Source organism: Homarus americanus, unplaced genomic scaffold (assembly GCF_018991925.1).
Source record: "Homarus americanus isolate GMGI-L3 unplaced genomic scaffold, GMGI_Hamer_2.0 scaffold24143, whole genome shotgun sequence".
Classification (NCBI taxonomy): Eukaryota; Metazoa; Arthropoda; class Malacostraca; order Decapoda; family Nephropidae; genus Homarus; species Homarus americanus.
Genome location: NW_024713349.1, coordinates 1 through 9,864, shown reverse-complemented (window position 1 = coordinate 9,864; position 9,864 = coordinate 1).

Genomic DNA, 9,864 nt, shown 5'->3' with positions numbered 1-9,864 from the left:
AACGATCCAAATACGAACCGAACCGAGACTGTTGTGTACGTGTTATTGTGTTTATTTCTAAAGCATCAAGCCCAGGAGGGAGGGAGGATACTTATTTGGGAGAGTGTACAGTACATACAGTCAACACTAAAGTCCACCTACATCTCCTCCTGAACCACGAACCCAGGGATTTACACTCGTGAACCCGAAGTAGTAAGTGATACATAAATGCTTCGGGTTCATTAGTCTGAATCTCGGGGTTTGTGGTTGGTTCAGGAGGAGAGGTGAACAGACAGTAAAACTACACAACATAATATACTTCAGTTCGGAATAACATACATAAATCAGAAAATAAATGAGTATTTTCACCGTCTTGTCATTTCTTTCATAGTTTTCATAATTTATTTTAATATAGAGATAAATTTATATTTTTTGCTTGTGTTTACCTGTCATGATCAGGAGTAATTCTTTTCATTGTCTTCTCTCACAAACTTCACTTCCTTTTCTCTGTAATCATTTCCTTGTTGTTTTGTCAAATGTTTCCTTGAATTTTTTATAATTTTTTTATAATGTTTTGCTCTTTGATACAGAAGGCTTCCCCCCCAGTTACCGCTATTACGAATTAATCGCTTTTGACTTGTAGTTTGGTGAGAACAGTTATCTAGAGTTGGTGTTGTGGTCAGTACTCTAGCTGCAACAGCCATGGAACACAATCTAATTTAACTCCACAACACAATTTGAGTCATTCAGATTTCCTTGTTATCTTTGACGGCTGATACTGGCCGGAGAAAATGATGGACAAGTACATCAAGATAGAACCAGAATTAGTCCCTCCCTGACTCACCTCCCTCCTCACTTGACCCAAAAAACTATGTTCAATTCCAGTAAAATTCAAGATTAACTGAAGCTGGAGGACTCTGTTACCGATGGCGTCATGTTCACTCTTAAATTCTGTGTTTTGGCCAACCATTTGAACTCTGAATAACCAACTCATCATGCTGGCCTATTGCACTTGTCTCTCCTGTGGTGTAGCATGGGGGCTGTAGGGATGATACCGCCCCCTAAAAAACAAACAGATCCCTTAAATTCAACAGCGAGGTTCGTTTCTACGTTAATGTAACTGTTTCGTTGTAACAGCTTCATTAACACAGCAACGGGAGTCAGGACTAAGTTACACTAAATCTGAGGTTATCTTATCACTCTAAATCGTTCCCCCGCCGTCCTCCTCCTCTACTATAATGGTCACGTTGATAGCGTCGTGATAGTGATTGTTCTCTGTACCGTTATCTCAATTATTACCTTTATGTGATTAACTTACTTATATCATAGTTCCTCCAGAAACTTTAAACTAAGTATTCTCCGTGCCATAAAATTTACCAATTTTCACTTTATTTACCTCAAATTTTAGAACAAATTGAAACATCACTAACAAAATATATTATCATTTATTATCTTCATTACTCACGCTGTTACCGATCGGATGTGAGGACAATGCCTAAAACTAAGGGCTAGAACGATTTCTAGTTGATAATTCACAATGTAGATGACGCTGGCGGAGTAGTCATAAGAGGTACTTGGCACTGTTCGGTTAGTGGACATCAACACCCATAGTCTGTCTTTACTGTCTTGAACAAATCCTCAATATTTTCATGTTTACGGTAGATTAAGTCAGCTGTGTGGGGTGACCTGACGTATCATTTGCCGGTGCGTAAGACTATAGAGGACTAGTGCTATAGCTAAAAGCAATTAACAAGTGTTCTGCATCTTGTTCTTCCTAAATAACAAGAATAATGAACGTCAAAGTTGACAGTTTTTCCAACTAATGTAAACCCGTGAAATATCCTTCTGCCTCATTGTCATCGATTCAAGTTACGACGCTGATGGAATGTCTTCTACAAGACCCACATCCCCGTCGAGCTTATAAGGTGAGTGGATATAAAGATTAACATACAGACTAATGACAGGATGCCTAAGACGCCTAGTAAGCTAAAGTATATAACACAAACTGATATAATCCAGTGCATTATTGGTAAGGGGTGAAGAGAAGGTAAGCACCAGAAGCTGTTTGTGGATTGTTCTTATTTTTGTTGTACTTATTGTTTTGATGATTTTAAGTATATTAAAAGAAACGACAACTTTCTATTATAATTTTAAGATTTTTATTTATTTTTATTTACTCTCCGATTCGCAATTGTCCTCCCGGCGCCATTTTTGTTGTTTACCTCGCTGAATCCTCTTCAAGAGACGTTTCCTAAATGATGGTGAACGCTTCCACGAATTCCTCCTCGCCATTGGTGATGTAGATCAACCTCAATATTAAGGGAGTTGTTTAGCACATAAATCATGATAATGCATAGAACCTAATAGAACCTGACCCAACATACCCAACCTATTCAGACAATTCCTTGTATAGCCGTCATCTACACCTTTACCGTATTATTTTATGACGTAGTGTAGTAACATATGTACTAGTGCATTAACTTATGTTCTAGTGCATTAACTTATGTTCGAGTGCATTAACTTATGTTCTAGTGCGTTAACTTATGTTCTAGTGCATTAACTTATGTTCTAGTGCATTAACTTATGTTCTAGTGCATTAACTTATGTTCTAGTAACCCGAAACATACATTAATTTGTCTCCTACCAAGTACCATGTAACACTAGACTTAGCATTAACTTCAGGACAAACCCTGACTTAGGTACAGAACTGCCATTAGCCACTCCACTTGTTACTGATTTCTTTAATACTGTTGTGTTCTTGTGATGCTGTCATCCTCTCTGAGCGTTAAAATGTGGGAAATGTCTTTTATATTCGTCAGTCGTCTTAACTTTGGAGACGTGGGAAGTGATATATAGTTCATATTGATGGTCATTGTCTTATAATGTAGTAAAGATGATTGCTTCCTCTCAAACAGTCATTAACGAGTCTTGGTTTAGTTCAAGTAATGATCAAAATTGCTGTTGGTTGCTGCCAGAACAACCACATCATGTCAATAGCAAGGACTAGGTAGAGTCATTGCTCACTTGTTCCTAATAATAAATGAAACTCTCTCCTTGTGGTTAGGTTAGATTAAATTAGATTAGATTAGATTAACCAGGCTTTTAATCATCAGGTTAAGTTAGATTAGTTTAAGATTTTTAGGTTAGTTTAAGTTAGGTTAGATTAGTTTAATTGGTTAGGTTAACTTTAGGGCATTTAGTCATTAGGTGAAATAAACTGCGATGTTCATACGTGAATGTCTTAGTTTTCGTGTCACCAGATAAAATGATTCTGAGTTCTATTGTATTCATGTTAGTAAAGGTGTGAGAACGGTCACCACCACGTAATTTCTTAATACCATTATATAGGTCAGTACAATTGTCTTTCTCAATACAGTAAAGCCTCCATTTTACCGGACATCAATCTAGTGGGTATAATCCGTTATATGGAGGTTTCATCAATTATATAACGAACCTCCGTTAAATAGAGGTTATTCACTGTAATGTTGATGAAAACAGGATGAAACCCCAGTGAAAAATAAATAACTTATAACTTTAACTGAGAATAGACTTGCACAGTTACGGTCAAGAGTAATCATCCACTCCACCACCCTTTAAGCCAGGCCGGGTCCTTTCTGTGCAGTGGTGACGGGTAGAGGAGAGGGAGGCTCGACTGGGTGAAGGGTGTGGGTGGTATGTGATGCAAGTTCCTCATCAGAGAGGGAAGAGATTGAAAAACAGGAAAATTCATGGAAGAAGGAAGGGAAGGGAAGGGGATGTAAGTTTTTTCATTATGAAAGATGACCATTATTTGATCATTATAATGTGTCATCATTTCCTTATCATTATTTTCAGGTCGTTGTTGAGGTTTTAAACAACGATAATGGTCTATAATGTGAAATAATTTGAATACGAGATGGCAATCACATTTGTTTTCGCATTTACCAACACAGGTCATATAGCATCTCATTAGCCCATCCACTGTCCTTCTCGCCTGTCAATCATGGTCTTCCCAATTAAGAGTTCAAATATGTACTGTTTATATTACACATCCATAATTATTAATTTTATATATAATTTAAAAATCCATTAAAAATATTCAGCCATTTGAGTTTCTTGTTCCCAACCCTCCCAGCTGTAGCAACTCTCACCAGTGACCCCTATCCCTTGGAAAATCTTAAGTTTGTGAACCGGCACAAACCTATCATTTGTCCTCGAGATCGCCAGTCTATGTTCTTTGGCTCTATCCTGGGCTGAGCAGTAGCAAAAACTACTAACTCAACAACTAAGGTCTTGATGTTGATGTTATAATGTATTACTGTGCTTCAACAACTAAGGTCTTGATGTTGATGTTAATATTCTTCTTCAACAACTAAGGTCTTGATGTTAGTTATAATGTATTACTTTAGCTTCTAAAAGTCTTGATGTTGATGTTATAATGTTATTACTGTGCTGCTTCAACAAGTCTTGATGTTGATGTTATAATGTATTACTGTGCTTCAACAACTAAGTCTTGATGTTGATGTTATAATGTATATCCTTCCATAAGTCCTGATGTTGATGTATATGCTGTGCTTTAACAACTATCTTTGATATAATGTATTACTTCAACAATAAGTCTTTGTATGTAATGTATTTACTTCAGAATACTTGATGTTTGTTATATATATTACTGTGCTTCAACAACTAAGATGCTTGATATTTTATAATATACCTTCAACAACTAAGGTCTTGATGTTGATGTTATCTTCTTGCTTCAGATACGGTCTTATGTTGATGTTATAATGTATTACTGTGCTTCAAAATGCTTTGTTGATGTTATAATGTTGCAACCTTTCGCCTTCAAGTCAATAAGGTCGATGTTATAATGTATTACTGTGCTTCTTCTTCAACTAAGGTCTTGATGTTGATGTTATAATGATTACTGTGCTTCAACAACTAAGGTCTTGATGTTGATGTTATAATGTATTACTCTTCAACAACTAAGGTCTTGATGTTGATCTTATGTTATACTAATGTATTACTGCTTCAACAAAATCTTGATGTTTTTAACAGAATCTTGATGTTGATGTTATAATGTATTACTGTGCTTCAACAACTAAGGTCTTGATGTTGATGTTATAATGTATTACTGTGCTTCAACAACTAAGGTCTTTGATGTTATAATGTATTACTGTGCTTCAACAACTAAGAAATTAAGAGTGTATTCTATATTAGTTAAGACACGAGTCATCATCGAAATACCAGACCTCCTTTTATGATCTTGGTTGAGTGAGTAAAATTTTTGACAAGGGTTAATGATAAAATTCGACATGATCCCAAGACCTAGAGTTAAATTTGAAATAAAAAAGATAACCTGAATTAACCTTGGCGGATCACCTGAAGAATAACACCCTAACATTACCTGGGAGTTAGATTAGGTTAGTATAAGGGTATTTAATCCTGTGAAATAAGCTGCCTAATCTTTAAATAATCCATGTAACCGAACTGGATAATCAGATGACATCGTTTTTACTAATATTGCAGTTATCCATTAAACAAAACTTTATCAAAATGAAAACTAGAAATTATATAAAACCAGTCTGTAATTAATCACACTTTTACATATTTACATTTATATGTTTACCGGATCACACACACACACACACACACACACACACACACACACACACACACACACTCGGTTTTAATATCAAAAAGTACCACAATTTCATGAGATTAAATGGGTCGTACATGTAATAGGTAGAAACAAAAAAAAATTCATGAGTCGAGTGTTGATTAAAGAATATCATTACGGTGATTGTGATAACTAGTCGTACTACGGTGATTGTGATAACTAGTCGTACTACGGTGATTGTGATAACTAGTCGTACTACGGTGATTGTGATAACTAGTCGTACTACGGTATTGTGATAACTAGTCGTACTACGGTGATTGTGATAACTAGTCGTACTACGGTGATTGTGATAACTAGTCGTACTACGGTGATTGTGATAACTAGTCGTACTACGGTGATTGTGATAACTAGTCGTACTACGGTGATTGTGATAATTAGTCGTACTACGGTGATTGTGATAACTAGTCGTACTACGGTGATTGTGATAACTAGTCGTACTGTGAGTTGGGGATATTTTTTGTATCGTCCTGTACCAAAAACAACATATTATTTACAGGATTAGTTTATTTACATTTTTTTTCCTCAGGTTTATAAAAATATCTATTGGTAATTAAACTTTTTTTATGAGTTTAATGTTGTTTTTCTTTATACAGACAAAAGGTATAGTTTATCTTTAATTTGTATTTGTTTGTTTGTTTTTTTTTTTGTTCACGTACGTATAAAATAATTCATTTATTTTGTCTTTATATAGAGTACAGGAAAAATTGGAGAGAGAGAGAGCAATAATGGTAAATACAGTGCATAATGAGACACCAGACAAGTAGAGAGACTAACACAGACAGGTGGGCGATTGAGGCCATTAACGTCCACTGTGCCAAAGGTAATGGTACAATATCAATACTATCGGCGCCGTGAAATGTGGTGTTATGACATTCCTACTGTGAGGTGTTGGTGAGAACTATAACACCCGAATATAATGGGCGGGTCAAAGAGCAGGTGGTGTATGCTGCACCTTGATAATGCTCTGTCCGGGTTATATAGTGTGTGTGCGTGTGTGTAATAATAAGTGATACAAATATGATATATAATAACTAGGTGGGGGTAGGTCATACTACAGGGCATTTCAACATAGTGACAATGCAAGTAGTATTTACTGGGAGTGAATCACTGGTTGATTACAAGTTATTGATAATTTTAATGGTTGGGACTGGACTGTTCTTATAGCGATCAGTACGTGCTCCTATGGGCTGGATGCGGTTGTGGTGTCGAACAGCATACGCGGACGAGGATCTCTGGTGGAAGCAGGAGCCGGTGTCGAGGATGGTGCAGAAGCTTCTCACCAAATTTGCAGATGAGGTCGTGGTGATGGTCAGAGAGAGCTGAAAGGGCCAGTGTTGTTGAGCCTTCTTGATATGTGGAGTAGGAAGGGGAGAATAATCTTGCATGCCATCATCTGCACTTTCGAGGCATTTACGTTGTGTGGCATTTAGGAGGAAGACCAGGTAGGGGAGGCATAGGTGAGCTTGGGAAGTATGAATGTTGAGTAAACACTGAGGAGCTCGGGCGCAGGAACTCTGATGGAGTTGGGGCCAAGAGGAGGTGGAGACGGAAACTGGATGATTTGACAATTGTACTGACACGTGTTTTCAAATTCAGTTTGTCTATAGTAACGCCGAGGAGCTGGTGGAGTCTACAACCTGGAGTGTTTTGGGGCCTAAAGTAATAGGAGGTGGTGGAACAACGTCTGAGGAGAGGTTGATGTGCATAACCATGGTCTTGGTATGGTTGATGGTGACGTGGTTGTTGGTGGCCCAATTTTGGAGACTTGGATATATTCTGAAGGGCGCTGTAATCGGGAACCGAGTTGTACACACACTGGTCCCAAAGGTAGAGTCGTCAACACATTTCCAACGAGCGAGAGTTTCTCTTGGGGCATCATTGATAAGCAGGAGGAAGTAGAGCGGTCCCATCATGGTGCCTTGGGGACGCCACAGGTGAGTGTCTGAAAGGTGGAAGAGCCCTCGAAAGCGTACGACTTGGCGTCTGTTGACTAAGAAGTCTATAAGCCATGGTATAAGACTTCTCCGAAACCTGTTGAGGATTAAATTGTGGTCAACCAAGTCGAATGCCTTGGTGAAGTCAATGGGACGACAGCCACAGTCGTCTTTCGTTTTTCAAATGGAAGTATATGTAGTCGAGAAAGCTGACAAGACGGTAAGTGTCGTGTGGGGACAGATGGAGGAACAGACAGACACACAGACAGCCAGCCAAGAGCTATACTCGTTGCCGTCACAATAAACCGGATCATCGTACAACACGGCATCAGCTATAACCTGTGTGACCTGACCCCCGGCTATGTAACGTAGCTCTTTGAAGCTGTTACCGTCACCAGCCTTTGTCACGAGCCCCTGTCCCTGAAACCCACTATACCGGTGTGGGGTCTGTATATAGGGTGCGTGAGGGAGGTGGAGGTGAAGGGGGGGGGGCGGTGTGTCGGCGTTCGGATGGTGTCACTGGTGTGTGTATTAAGGTGTGTTGAGTGTGCCTGTGTGCGTGAAGGGGTAGGGTGTGTGCTGGGAATTTAATTTTGTCGAGAACAACAGCTAGTTTATTGTGCATCCCATACTCCTGCGAATGGTAGTGCAAGAAGGATTACATAGTAGAGGTCACAAAGGGGTTTATCAGGACCCCAGTGGTGAGGATATTGTGGCAGTTAGTGTTACAGAGTATTTCCAGTATATTGTTTGTTTAGTTTAGTTAATAGAAGTTTATTTAGTTACTAAATATGAATATTGGATACAGCTTTAGTATATCAGTTATCTTACCATCAGAGATAAAGTGCTGTGCCATTGTATACACATTATGCTTAGATCTGTCCCTATAAGGTTCTATTTTTCTCAGCCTAGACGTGGTGTGTTGGAGTGTGGCCATATGTCTGGACACACTTTACATTTAGTTTGTTCACATCTTCTTATATCCTAACCTCCCCATATACAGTCAGTCATGATTGACAGTGTGTAGATATTGACACGTGGATGACACGTAGGATATTGACACGTGTAAGGATATTGACTGTAAGGATATTGACACGTGTAGGATATTGACACGTGTAAGGATATTGACACGTGTAAGGATATTGACACGTGTAAGGATATTGACGTGTATTGACGTGTAAGGGTGGTTGGAACGTTGAAGACGTGTAAGGATATTGCACAACCCTCACTTGGTCTCGGTGGAACAGGTGAGCCAAAACAAACGTGCGGAATAATTTGTCTCTCCTGTCTCCAAGGTTGAAATACTATCTCTTGTGTTTCTTGGCCCCGTTGACACTTCAGATCTTCACAATTACCATAACGACGGTGTGTAAATATCACCCCTCACCGCTCCTGACATTTCGCTGTAAATAACTTTCTTCCATTCTCACGGGTAGTTGGAACGGAAGTCATTTATTTTCTAGGCCACCATTTCCCTATTCGCATTTGGGTCAATTTCTTTGAGTTTATTCAGTAACATTTCATACACTCAGTTTTACACCCTTGTGCTGGTAACGGTACTCTATACACTTCAATAAAATCTCGTCAAATTCACACGTTTCCTCTCACTAGCCATGGCTACTAGTGCAAGATTGAGCGTGATTATATTGCCATCATTACCATACACCATCAAGCATGATTGCGCAAGCGTCATGATTGAAAAAATATCCAATGTACATGTTATCCTCAGTCATATGGACAAGCCTTCAATCATACCCATACACTGTGACCGTCTATGGGGCCTCTAGCGGCTACATCTAGTGATCTTGTTACTTGCTCCATATACATGTTTTACTTGATACATTTCATAATGGTAAACAATTATTGACTGTTTCCTGTTGCACTTGTTTTCTTGTTTAATGTCATCTGTCTGTGTGTGTGTGTGTTAAGTCTTTTGGTACTAGGAGTTCCTGAGTAGTATCTCCCTCTGTCACGGGAGTAAGCCCTTGTAGCTAGTAGATGCTAGTGTCTCCTGGTGTTGACCTCTCTTGTCTCATAGCAAAAATAACTAGACCGCTGGTTGTTAAGTGTTGGTAGTACAAGGAACTACTAGTGTTAGGACTAGGAACTGTTGGTACTGGGAGTTGCTAGTTAGTTATGGTGACAGGATTGTTGTTGCTAGGAGCTCCAGTACCATGATGACCTCCAACATAAAACTCGGACCCTTGATGACCCTGACTGTGGTCGACGCCTCCGCCACAAGCCAAGTTCACGACACTAGCCAAAACCACCTCGACCACAACCTCAGCCCACCCC